We start from the raw sequence: 13,876 nt of genomic DNA, 5'->3' as shown, positions 1-13,876 counted from the left end.
TTGGTAAGTCTTTCTTTTGGCCTCCGGCCATTCCTTGAAGCTTACTTATTTTTCAATCTTTCTTTCTCATTCTCAGCTACTTTCCTCTCATTCCTTTGCAACTCCTGAACTTTGTTTCCATAATTTATGGACATCACTTTCAGTGATACTACTCCTTTTTCTTCTTTTCATTCCTTTAAATTTTACAACTACTCCTACCTCCCATTTAACTTGTAAACAGTATTTATCATCCTTAATTTGTACTTCATCAGCCAGCCCATTCCTAAAATAAAGTTCATACTTAGCCTAGTAACTACTGAAAACCTTAGTTTCAAACTCAATCCTCCTACTCCAAACTTCAGAAATACCTATTCCCCCCCCTCCATTCAGTGAGTCTGAGATTACCGAGAGTTCACTACCAGAGTTGACTAATGCCCACTCTGTCTTGCTATGTGCTTTTATATTAATTATAGGTTGGCATGCACTCGACTCACACTCCATAATTTCCTCTTTTAGTTGGTCTTTTTCTAATGTCTCTTACTTACGTCCTACTACTTCACCCTGCTGTGGGAATATTTTTTCATCACTCCTTTGAATTAAGAAGTGTCTCAGTTTTTGTTTCCCCTCTTGGATTAATCATTTATCTGGTGGCTTTCTCCTCTTTGGTTCTTATCTCAGTACTCTCATCTTCACTGTACTTTATAAAAATCAAGCTTTTCCTCCTCATATTTGTCATCTATGGTGTTGACCACTTCCTCCTCCTTTAAGTCAAGTGCCCATCAGACACTGTCACCCCCAGACAATTTTCCTTTTCTTCCCTTTCTATTCCTTCCGTCGGTCTTGTAATCCTCTGTTTGTCTGTTCTCCCATCATTTAGTATTTCTTTGTGGGCCTCTTCCCTTGAGTCAGCGTATAATTCCTCCTCAAAATCTGTTTCATCTGGGACTATCAGTCTCCTCTTTGTCCTGTACTATTCACTTTTCCAATTTCTCCATCTCTTCTCATTCCTCACCTTTCATTGTGTATTCATTCCCACCTGAAACCGTATTGCTCAGTTCCTTTTCTCATTCTCCTAACAACTCTTCAGGGCACTACTCCTCTGACCTAGCAAGAATATCAACTTTAATTGCATCCTCTTCCTAAGATCTGTTTTCCAACTTACTGTTTACAGCCTAGTAATTGATTTCCTTCTGTTTCCTCACTGTGGAATAGAATCTAGTAGGGTTTCGTGTCTTCTCTTATTAATCAAGCCAGGTATCTCGTTCATTTTTCTGAGTAGTCTTCTAAGTGTTTCTCAGCTTCCTAATTTTCTTCATTATTCTTCATGCTACCTTTTGGAAGTCTTCTCTCCATTGCTTCCCTAAATGTCAAAAATGAATTGTTTACTCTGTTCTAATTAACCTTTATTTTTCCTCTCATAAATTATCCAAATTAAGTGTCCTTAAGCATGCCATTAAGAGGGTATAACATTTTCTGCTATTGTATTGGTAAGAATTTCAATAAAACCATTTGATTAATAGGAAAATCCTGTACTAGCTTGATGTACAAATGAACAACCGTACATTTTGTTTGTGCTTCTCACAGCCCATTCGACATCAGACCATACTCTACACCAGTACCTACAAAACCAACAGTACAGAAGGAAATTAATAGAATGTTACCATTTTAACGAAATCTTAAATATGAATGGTTTGAAATTTCGTTAAAGAAGAATAATAAATTTTATCTTTTGCTTTTAAGTTAAATTTTCTTTCGTGCGAACTTTGTTGTAGAACCACTCTCTTATTTTCGTGTGGTAATAAAAATTTTTCTTTCTTAAGAATTACGTACATTTAAAGAAATAAATATTTACGTGCACTCATATTAACTGGATAATAATATTTGGTTGAGAATTGAGTCCTTTAGATCATTCGGCCTTGGCATACACTTTCCAGATGCAGTGGGTTTTGTTAAATATTTTTACTGAATTTTATCCCGGCACTAGCCACAGAACACAAGATTATCTCTATTAGCAGAAAATGTTTTAATTATTGCCAAGCCGACATTTATCACTGGTCAAACCTACTTCACTATGCATTTGAGTTATTTTAAAGAACCAAACTGTTTAAATTTCAATGTTAACTAACATTAACTATCCGCCTACGAATGCACAAACGTATAATTAATTCAAATTTTATCAGCCACAGGATCACTGAAAAAGAAGAAAAATTTCAATTTCTTAATTCACTATTGATTTTTTTTTATGCATCTGTTCCCGATTTGCGGGTTTGATAATTTTTTAAACGTGCCGCCTCTGCTATTGTTGGTCGCGGCACAGCCCATCAACACCGCAAAAAAATGCTGAAAAATTCTTAAAGAAATTTTATAGATGACGTGGGCAAGCTAATTTACATAAATAATTCACACTTTTGATAAATTCTAATATATTTAGATCAAACAGTAATACAACTCACATTAATTCGTAACGCATCGTCTAATGGCGGCTAAGTCCAGACAGAGACAAAAGAAGTCTACACATTCGTAAAAAACTCTTTCACAGTGTCCTACCGCAATGACTTCTGAACAGACAAGACCAAAGAATACATAATGAATTGTGCTTATATAGTAGTGCTGACTATTAACATTTCTTTGTAAATTGACGATATTATTCTCTTCTGGCAAATTTTCATATCTCTGATACCGCAAATATTGACACATTTTACAATCACATAATAGATACAGAAAAATTCCTATTCTAAATACAGAGAAATATTACAACAAAATATATAAGGAGAATAACAAATGTCTTTTACACCACATTCAGTAATATTTTTGTTCAATAATTACGATATATACAACTTGCCCAGAGCGGCGTATATGGTACAGATAAACTCTTGTTCTTTAATCACGCGAGTTTTCCAGGGAACGTTACACCATGGAACATAATTTAGACACCAGGAGTTGTTACAACAATCCATTAGCAACTATTAAAAATCAGATGAAACTGTGCAATTGGTATTAGATGCATACAGTGTCAGTAAAATAATTGAACCAGAAAGAGACTGTCCCCCATGATAGAGGAAATATAAACAAAGTGTGCATGGGAAGGAATATAAGCACAATGGATCTAAAGGGAGGATACTGGCAAATCACAACTACACATTGATTAAAAAATAAATAAATAAATAAAAAGACAGCATTTTCATTCAAAGGAAGACCATACCAATTCCCAGTACTATCCTTGGGTCTAAATATTTCCATATCAGTATTCATAAGAGTGTTGGATAAGGTGATTAATACTGAATCAACACCTCGGCTGTCATACATTAATGATGGATGTTTTTCACTGGGAGGGCCAGGCAGATGAAATTAGGCTTAAGGCTCTGCTATGGCTCCCTGCAGACACAGGGGGCCGGGCGTGCAGTTCTACTGTGGCTGTCAGCTGCCACACAGCAATCAACATGTCAAGGGATAAAATGTTATACAGGGTGTCATTTTTATGTTGACAAACCAGAATAACTCTAAACATAAGCTTCACACGAAAAAATGTGTATAATCGAAAGTTTATTATTTTCGAGGGGGACATCTGCTGCTGCTAAAATTAGCCTGCCACCCAAGCCCCTGGGGTGGGGCAGGAGGCAACTTTAAAATTTCCAATGCAAACCCCCATTTTTATTGCAGAATCAGATTCTACATAAAAAACTATGTACATTTTGTCTTCAACATTTGTTCTGATTCTTGGTAGTTCGCCCCGTAATTCAAGAAAATCCATGTTCTCATTTTTGCATGGAAAATGGTTTTGTCAACTTAAAAATTACACCCTGTATATAAGTCATTTTTCAATTGCAACTCTATAATGTCTGTATCAATGTATTCAGGAAAGACTGTAGAATTTAATAAGGTCATAAAAAATTTTGCAAATGTTTACCCAAATATCCGAATCTGTGGAAAAAATATTTGGGTCAACATTTGTAAAACTCTTAATTCCTCTCTCTCAAACCCCACCCTATGGCGGGAGAGGGAGTGTTTTAGTTTTAGCGAATCAAAATTTACAAAGTAAATAAGTATTTTTTATTTATCCGTAACCATTTTCCACGCAAAAATGATAACGTGGATTTTCTTGAATTGCAGCACCTACTACCTAGATCAAAACAAATGTTTAAGACAAAGTGTATGTAGATTTTTCTGTAGAATCTGATTCTGCAATAAAAAATGGTGGTTCCCATTTGAAGTTTTAAAGTTGCCTCCCGCCCCACCCCAGGGGGCTTGGGTGGCGAGCTAATTTTAGCACCAGCAGGTGTCCCTCTCGAAAATAATCAACTTTGGATTCTACACATTTTTTCGTGTGAAGCTTATTTTTCGAGTTATTCTGGTTTGTGAACTTAAAATTTACACCCTGTATATTGATGATGTAGTAGTGGAATCTACAACATGGAAGGAACAACTCAAAACTTCGGGTGAGCTTTCCCTTAGATTAAGTCCCAACAAATGTTTGGGACACATTATACAACAGGAAGTAAGACTGATTCTTACAGATTAGATGCAGCTAAACTCCGTCCAGAACATTCCAATAAACAATTTAAATCTTTTCTAGGAATGATAGGATTTTACAGAAAATTCCTTCCAAATACAGTGCTTAATGCAGGTATGTTACTGAAAGTATTGAAACAAAATACAATGTAAAACTGGGATGTACACTGCAAAGAGGAATTCAGAAATATGTAAGGGCCAATTAAAAAGTTTCCATTTGAGGGCATTGCTGCAGCCTATATGCAACATAGCGTGACTCTGATGTGGGGTATATATTCATGTGTTTCTGATGTGCAAGCATTAACTGTGGAAACATGAACTATGGCAATGTTGTTACCAAAAGCATCCACACAACACCATAATGCCAGACACACTATCTAGACTACCTGTATGCCTTCAGTCAAATCAACATGCTAAAGGAGGAGGAAACTTTGCAATTTTTTTTAAAGGTTAGTAAATATGTAAAAGACATAGGAGCTTTCTGTTGCACTTTAGAAAAAGAACAGAGGTAAGACATATATTTAAGGAGTCATATTGATAACTTACAGCAAAACAATACAAACACCAGTGGCAAATGGAACCTGTACAAGGGAACCTTATGTCACAAGAAGATCAATGAAAAGAAATGGTTACTGTGTATACCACAAGTAGCATAAAATTAGTAACTTAGTACATCCATATGAATAGGTATTATTACTTTAGCCCATTGTGGCCCATGAATAAACATGGAAAGAAAAATATAACAATTTCTTTATAAATCTATCTTTGTTACAACAAGTAATATATGATATAATAACAATAAAATTTGAATTTCACAATAAAATAAGTTGGGTGGTTTCAAAGTGAAATCCAGTGAAACAGTTCTTTGTTTTATTAAACACAAACCCACATTGCAGGTTTTACACATTGATCTTGTGTGATGCGGTACTTTGGTAATACTGTAGTGGGCACTCCTTCATGATGGTATCTTTCTGGCATATGGGGTGCATTGTCCAAGCACTAACCTTGTGCAATGAATGGCTTGAATTTGTTCTGCTGGATCCGAGACATGTTGCAGTTCAGAAATGATGAAGGTGCTTCAACTAGCTCAGCAATTAGAGAGCCTGAATTTCTTCAAGGATATTTGCTCGTGACTGCAATGTTCCTTGTAAATGATGACATTTACAACAGTGACACGAAGAAAGTATCAGAAAATTCTGTGTCACCACTTTTTAGTTTTTCTATCAATCTCATAGACTGATTTTAATGTCGGATTTGTCCACAAGCACCATATAGGCATTGTAATCCTTCAGAATATCTGGGCATGAAATTTCAACATGGGAACCATCTTTAAATTGCCAAGATGTTGTGCTTACCTTATGCAATATTCTAGACATTTGAAAGAAACTGTATTGGTTTGTGATGGTTCCAAACAATTGCTTTAATACCTGGGCTGCTTAATACCTTGGCTGCTAAACTGAAAATGTAATTCTCCCCGAGACAAATTCTTTTTCATTTTCAAATCCTTTTGGGAACCCAACTCCCAATTTCCTGACAATCCCACAAGCATATTATTTTCTGTTTCCTCAGATCGAGCTTGATGTGTACAGAAGTAAAATAATATCAAAATACAAATTGTGCTGCAAGTTCTGAACTAAAATGTTTTACAACTCAGGAACCTAAGCACTTTTCTGTGTTTTGGCCAATTTTCCGCAGTACAGACCTGAAATTTGGAAACATAGCCAGTTTAATTTGCTAGTACACAAATTTTGTATCCACATTTTATGGACTTCTGTGGCATGTGCTAGTTGAGGCTTGATGTACCTACAACAGAAACCATTGATTCATCCACAGTAAGATGTTCTGTTGACATAAAGCTGTCAGAGTAGCTCTAGCTAAGATAATCCAGCATTGGGCAGATCTTGAACAGTAGTTTGTCATAGACTTCCTCCTCCTTTTTTGGCTGCTTATTGTCATCATTCATGTGTATACACCCTGGCAACCATGAAAATCTATTCCAAGGCATGAGAACTGAAATTTAGGAATCACAGAGAGCTTTGTCAGAAGACTAATAATCCTTAAATGATGGATATTTCTTGGTACCCATTAATAAATTGGTGGCAACAAAATTCTTCATTTTGTCAATATCTGTTGGTTTGAAGGCAGTGGAACCTCTGTGCTTTTGAGTTGCATTTAAATTGGTTTGAAATACTAGATGGTCTAGTAAATCCAAATATGACAGTAAAATTTGCTTTGCCACAAAAGATTTTTGAACCATAAGTATGTGAAAATTCAAAAGTTCCTTTTGCAAGTGTCTCTTGCACCCATTCAGTATGCTCTATTAGTTCTGCATTGTCATTACATGCATTGTCATCATTTTTAACACAAACACTTTCACCCATATCCCCTCCAAGTTCAATTACGCTCTCTTCACATGGAATAAGTTGTGCTTGTTGATCAGTTTCATGTGATTCACTTTCAATATCCAAAGCAGATAACTCTTGATCATTTGGAATTCCATTGAGTATGCCCATTAGCATATCTGTGCTGAGGTCACAATCTCTAAATCATTGGTTTTCTCTTGTTGGTGGTTTACTATGCATACTGGCATTCCATAAAGAAACAAATCTGTATCTGTGTTTATCATATGAAAGTCATTATATCACAGTGGATTCATAATGAAACCATGAGTATTTTTGTAAGAAACTTAAGTACTTATTACAATTTATTAATAAAAATCTTTCAAAAATTGTCAAGTGAAGTATAAGAAGAAAGCATTACCTGAAATTTCAAAATTGAGTGTATAACTAAGTTTGAGTTGTATGCCCCAGTACTCAGTGCAACATTGCACTGAAATGGTGGGTAACCTTCAACTATCACTTTTCTGCTGCAAGTAGTCAGTGCTGATGCTATGTGTCACCTGCAATCAGTGTGTAGTGCTGGCTTCAAGATAAAGCCAGTGGGCCAAATATAGATTCAAAGTAAAAGTGTAATTTCAGGCTGAAACCATTGGGCTGGAAAGGGTTAGAAATATGAGATGGTAAGTAAATAAATTATTAAAATCTTACAAGACTTCTCAAAAGTTAAAGTGCAAACTACTGGAGCACCACACAATGCTGTATCTGCAAGCTTTGGGAATTATTGGCAGTGGACTTGTATGGTCCACCACCTAGAGACTGAAGAGGAATGGGATTACCTCTTTGTTGTGCTGGAATGCTGATTTTTAAATTGGTTACACTATATCCACTAAAGAGAGCAATGACCAATAGTGTGATAAGTTAAGAGATCATTATTGTAGAACCTAATAACCTATTGTCTGACTATAGAACATAGTTCATAGCGAAATGGTTGAAAGAATTTCTAGCATGGGAAAATGTAAATCATATTTTAATTTCTGGGTACCATCCACAAAGCAATCCCACTACAAGGGTAATGTGTGGGCTGTGCAGATTATGTGGAAACTATTGTGGACAGCACAAATGCAATTGTGTTAATTACAGTAAGCATGAGACAAAGAAACCAATAATAATTGATTTCAACATCTGCTTTGGAAAATGGCCATTCAAACAAACATATTACAGAACAATACCCTTAACACGGGTTGCTGTAGAACTTGAACATATTCTCAGTTTGAGATAACAAATTTCCTTGAGGCAAGAAAGCTTCTGTCCGCAAATCAGCAAGCCTTTTGAAAGCATTGCTTGTGTGAAACTCAGCTTGCCCTTTTCTCACATGATATCCTGTGAACTATGGATGAGGGACAACAGCAGATCCCATGTTCCTAGATTTCCAAAAAGCACAGTGCCCCACTGCAGACTATTTATGAAGGTACGAGTCTAGAGAATAGGTTCCCATGTGAGTGAGTGGCTTGAAGATCTCTTAAGTAATAGAACCCAATACACTGTCCTTGACAGCTTCAGGAACACCCAAGGGAAGTGTGATGGGACCACTGTTATTTTCTATACACATAAATGAACTGGCAGACAGGGTGAGCACCAGTCTGTGACTATTTGCTGATGATGATGTAGTGTATTGGAAGGTCTCATTGACTGAGTGTTGGAGGATACAAGATTTAGATAAAATTTCTGGCCAGTGTGATAAATGGCAGCTAGCTCTAAATCTAGAAAAAAATGTGAGTTATCTCAGATAAGTAGGAAAAACAAACCATAATGTTCAAATACAGTATTAGCATTGTGCTGCTTTGATTAAGTCATGTTTAGGTGTAACATAAAGCAAATGAAATGTAATGGGCGTGGATGGATTGTAGTGGGAAAAGGTGAATGGTCAGCTTCAGTTTATCACGAGAATTTTAGGAAATTGTGGTTTATCTGTAAAGGAGACTACATATAGAAAACCAGTGTGACTCGTTCTTGAGTATTGCTCGAGTGTTTGGGATCTCCTGCAGGTCAGATTAATGGAAGACATTGAAGCAATTCAGATTTGTGAGCGGTAGGTTTGAACAACACGCAAGTGTTATGGACATGCTTCAGGGACTCAAATAGGAACCCTGGAAGGAAGGCAACATTCTTTTCAAGATACATTATTGAGAAAACTCAGAGAACCAGCATTTGAAGCTGACTTCAGAACAATTCAACTGCCACCAATGGACATTTTGCATAAGTACCATGAAGATAAGAGTAATTGGTACTCATGTGGAGGTACGTAGACAGTCGTTTTTCCGTTGCTCTATTTGCGAGTGGAGCAGAAAAGGAAGTGACTTGTAGTGGTTTATGTATGTAGATGTGGAATATACTGTAGTGTAATGAACAGTCATGAAAGAAAAGGGAAGATATAGTTGACAAGAGCCCAACAGTTGTAAAGTAAATAATTAAAGTTACGTTCATATTAATTTATTATTTATTGAATTTGGTTAAGTATCTGATGCTTGTTAATTTATATGGGACAGCAGGTGAATGTGTCTGAGATTTCCTGCTACTTTATCAGTATGAATTTCAATGGAAAAATAAAAAAATAATTAATAGGAAAATCTCATGCTACCGTGATGTATAAATGAACAAGTGTACATAGTTGCGTGTTTAGGTAAAGTTGAGTAGGAAGGTTATCAAAGGGGTTAGAACTACAGTATGGTACCTTTATATATGTGAAGATTTATCATGCAGCACTTTCCATTGTGGTTGTTCTATTTATTTGTCTGAGGTATTCACGCTCCTCCAATGGGTATCAATAACTTGAGCATGATATATTCCAATAACGTCAACAGACACTGAATATTTTTGAAATAGTATTTTGTTCAGTTTGTTGAACATCATAGTCAGAATTGGATGCCAGCCTCACATAAAGGCACATGCAGATGGCTAGTCTCTTTTCTAACATATAGTGAATGTATAATAAATTCCAATTGTAGCTCCAAGTTCATGGAATGCTGATTTAGTAGACACTAGCAATGATTCAATATTTCAAAAGGATTTATTTAGCTGGGAGTTTGATGACTACTACATAGAAGGTGTGTTATTTTTTTGATAGCACATGCACTGACCAAACTCTTGCACCTTACTGTCACCTAATTCCCAATAATTTCACTCAGCCCAATTCCTTTTATTTGATTTAGACCTCCTCCTTTTCTTCATCAGTACATACAGTCTGTAAACATTATTGGACCACTACTACTTTTCTGCCCCACTTGAGCCCTTACTGATGCACATTGTTTTCCTGATCACTCTGATTATATCCACCTCAGCAATATCCTTGAACTCTTTCTTCTCTCATTCCTATATCACATCCTCTGTTCATATGAATAGATCTCATTCCAAAATCATTATCTGGTCTCCTATCTCTGGGTCTTGTTCATTCCCTATAATACTGGTATTCTCCTTAATATACCACATATCTGTTTCATTTCTCAAATCAAAATCTGATCAAAATCAATGTTTGTCACACTAAGGTGGTTTTGTACTTATCTCGGTAACCTCTATATGTGGAATAGATAAATTAACAATTCTAGTTAGTTTTCACAGTACTTCTTCATGGTGAATTTTGTCAAGAGTCAGAATTCTTAGTACCCAGCACCTACAATCATTCATGAATACCAGTGGATGTACATTACCTTTAGTTTCAAACTTTTAGACATGACTGCTATTCCCGTGACACCAGTTAGTGAGACTCAGAGGAAAGCTCTGTCTCCTGGCACTTTTTTTTTCTAGTGATTCTACTTTTTCCTCAATTCTGGGAGTATCTACCTTTAGTTGATCTACCTGTTCAGCAAATTTTTGTCTGCCTGACACCTTCAGAATATTAGCCACTTCCTTAATTTTATCTACATCCACCATCATTTTAGGACAAGTTTTGGAATTCCCCTTTTCATGTTTTTCTTTCATTTGTTCCCTAAGATTTTTGATTTTGATGATTACTTGTCATCTACCTATGTTATCTGTCCCATTAAACTGATGCTAGACACCTCTATTCTTTCATTAATTGTAAATTTTACATTCCAGTGTGTTAAAGACAACATGTAGGAATGACACAGTTACATATAACATGCACTTTATTGCATAATCAACACTGAATGAATAAACACCTAAGTTCACAGCAGGCATAAGGTACACACTATTGTAGTTCCTCAGATATTCCACAACAGGCCACTGTTGTTAGTCAGAAAATTTCCTCTCTGTGGCAACTGCTGTCACTGGCAGAGCCCCCCTTCCGCCCCCCCACCCCCACCCTCCACCCCCCCACCCCCACCCCACCCCACCCCTTCCCACCTCTCCCTCAGGAGTGCAGAGCACCGAGGGAAGAGGAGCATGGAAGAATTGCTGTTGTGACCATCTTCATGCCTGTGCACCAACCACACTATGGCCAGCTATAAAGCAGATTGTGGTTAGACTTTCTCATGGAACACAATGACGCAATCCTGCTCCACAGCATGGTATTTGTTGAGGTGAGGTAGAGGTTGGCAATGTCAGCCATAAAGAGAATGATTGAGGAGATTGTCAACAGTACTGGGCTTGAGTGTGGACATGGTGAAATGGCGGGAGTGGCGACATCAGGATCTGCAGAATCGGTTTCAGGCTGTTGTGATGTCCTGGAGGGGTCATGATGGTTAAGAAGCCCTCAAGCGAGAGTCATGACATGATTGTGGCTGTTTTCACTTCACTTGGGATTTTGCAGTTATGAGAGAACTTTTATGTGATAAAGCAGTTCTTGAATTGATGTTCCTTATACCTTCCCTAAACCACAGGGAAATTATTGACTAGTTTGACCTGAGTGTTGTCTGGCAGAAAGCTGCGCATCTAGTTGGAACACAAAGGTGCTGTTATTGGTTGAGCTAGCTGACATGTCATGCCCTGTGAAGGGCCAGAGTAATTGCATCAGTCAGAGTCCTTTGTACATCACTGTTATGGGTGGCATTGCATAAGGTCCAAGTTGGTTTAAGTGGTTGAGCATCATAGTGGTAGTCTTACCATGAAGCAATATATTGATAGTGTTAGTGCCTCATCAGGTGACCCTGTGAAGGCCAGAGTAAACTGGCTGTAGTGCAGGATGGATAGGGTCATCCTGGACCATGACATAGCCACAGTCTGCAAGTGCCTTATGGTGAAGATTTTTGAAAAACTGTGCAGCTATGGAGGCGGTATCCTGAGCTGTGCAAGGTGTTGTTTGACTTGTGTGACAGGGGCAGGGAGTTCTGAGGTGTCTAACAATGGTTCTTGTAGCAAAAAAGTCTGGAGACAGAGTGAGTCACTCATTTTATAGGAATTTAGCAAGGGAGGCACAAAGATTCTCTTTGTAAGTGGTGCACACCCCAAATAGTAGCCAAGGTAATGCTTCCATCTACCAACCGCCATGACATGTAAAGGCAGCTTTAAGTGTAGAGTGCCTTTGGTCCATGAGGCTGTTGCTTTATGGACTGCAGGCCGTTGTGCGGTAATATTGTACACCACGGTTTCATAGTTCATACTTGACCAGCAGTTAAAGAGATCAGGCAGCCAAAACCTAGTATACATGAATTGACAAATACTCTTGCTGTTGTCTCTGCCATCCTTGAGGGGAACAGCTTCCAACTAATGTGTCACATGGTCAATGACAGAGAGTATATAATGACAGCCTTCAAATTCAAGGAGAGGCTCTACCACGTCAAAGTGGATCTGTTGAAATTGATCATTTAGAATCTCAAAATGACTGCATGTTGGATTTTAATGATGATCCACTTTGCTGTGCTGCAAGCCATGCATGTGCATGCCCAGTATAGGCAACCCTTTTTTACATTATGAACTGGCCTGTGACGAGTCATGTCAATGGGCATATCCTGGGGTGCACCAGGTTGTGGAGCTGGTTGAATATGAGATTCATCATTGATGTGAGTATAAGATGTCAAATTCTGTTTTGAAAAACATCACACAGTACTTACTTGGTGGATCCAAGGATGGAACAAAATTCTGTAGGTAATATGGTTGTAGAAACTTGAAGGAGCCGGTCTTGCAACTGCATTCCTGCTAACTTGTCATAGTCGACATGTGTGGAGAGGGCATTTATTCTTGACTGATAGTTTGTGATGGCACTGTCCTTTTCTTAGAGATTTGTGACATAAGTTGTGAATTGTGTTATATAGCCCTTTTGTTCATTGTATTGTCAATTGACACCATCATGTTTCACTGACTGCAGAGTGAAAACACAGAATGCTTGCATTTCATCACAGTGGTGTCAGATGACAACAATCTAGTACAGGCACATGCCACATGGAGCACTTTCATCCCTTCATACATGGAAGTCAACAGTTGAATGTTTGTCATGCTGTGTTATAGGTGCTGTAGTGTGTGGAACATTCTTCAAATTTTTTCCTTTCTGTTTCAAGCCTGTTGAAGATTTATAGAAGACAAAGGTAAGGTTATTGTGTGTGTCAGTTGAAATAATTTTGAAAGCTAATCATCCTTAATATACTTAATGGATATTTTGATTATTTTCACACATCATATAGATCATTTAAGTAAATATTTTAATTTTTCAGCCTCTGATATGGCCAAACTTTCTGACAAGGAAATTGAGCAGATTCTACTAGAGCTCAATGACAGTTAGCTTTCAGAGCTCTCAGACAGTGAAGAGTCTGGACCTGAAACTGTTCGAAATACAGCAAATATGAGGAATGAAGAAGCACAACAGGAGTGCTGGACCTCACAACATGAAGGAGACACTGTAGAACCTGAAAAAGAAGTTTCATAAGCAGAAAATGAACAGCTGCAAGGTTACTTCAAATGGAAGAAAGTGCCTTTCACATGTCTTGACACTACTTTCAGTGGTCCAGATATTACAGCTGTAAGAAGTCCTGTTGAATATTTTTCAGAATACTTCACCAACGATTTTCTGGAATTGCTTTCAGAACAAACAAATTTGTACTCAGTGCAGAAAAATGGAGTGCCAGTGAAATGTACCAGCTCTAAAATATGAAAACTGATTG

This window comes from Schistocerca nitens, chromosome 4 (genome assembly GCF_023898315.1).
Source record: "Schistocerca nitens isolate TAMUIC-IGC-003100 chromosome 4, iqSchNite1.1, whole genome shotgun sequence".
In the NCBI taxonomy this organism is placed as follows: Eukaryota; Metazoa; Arthropoda; class Insecta; order Orthoptera; family Acrididae; genus Schistocerca; species Schistocerca nitens.
This window is presented reverse-complemented; position numbering follows the sequence as displayed.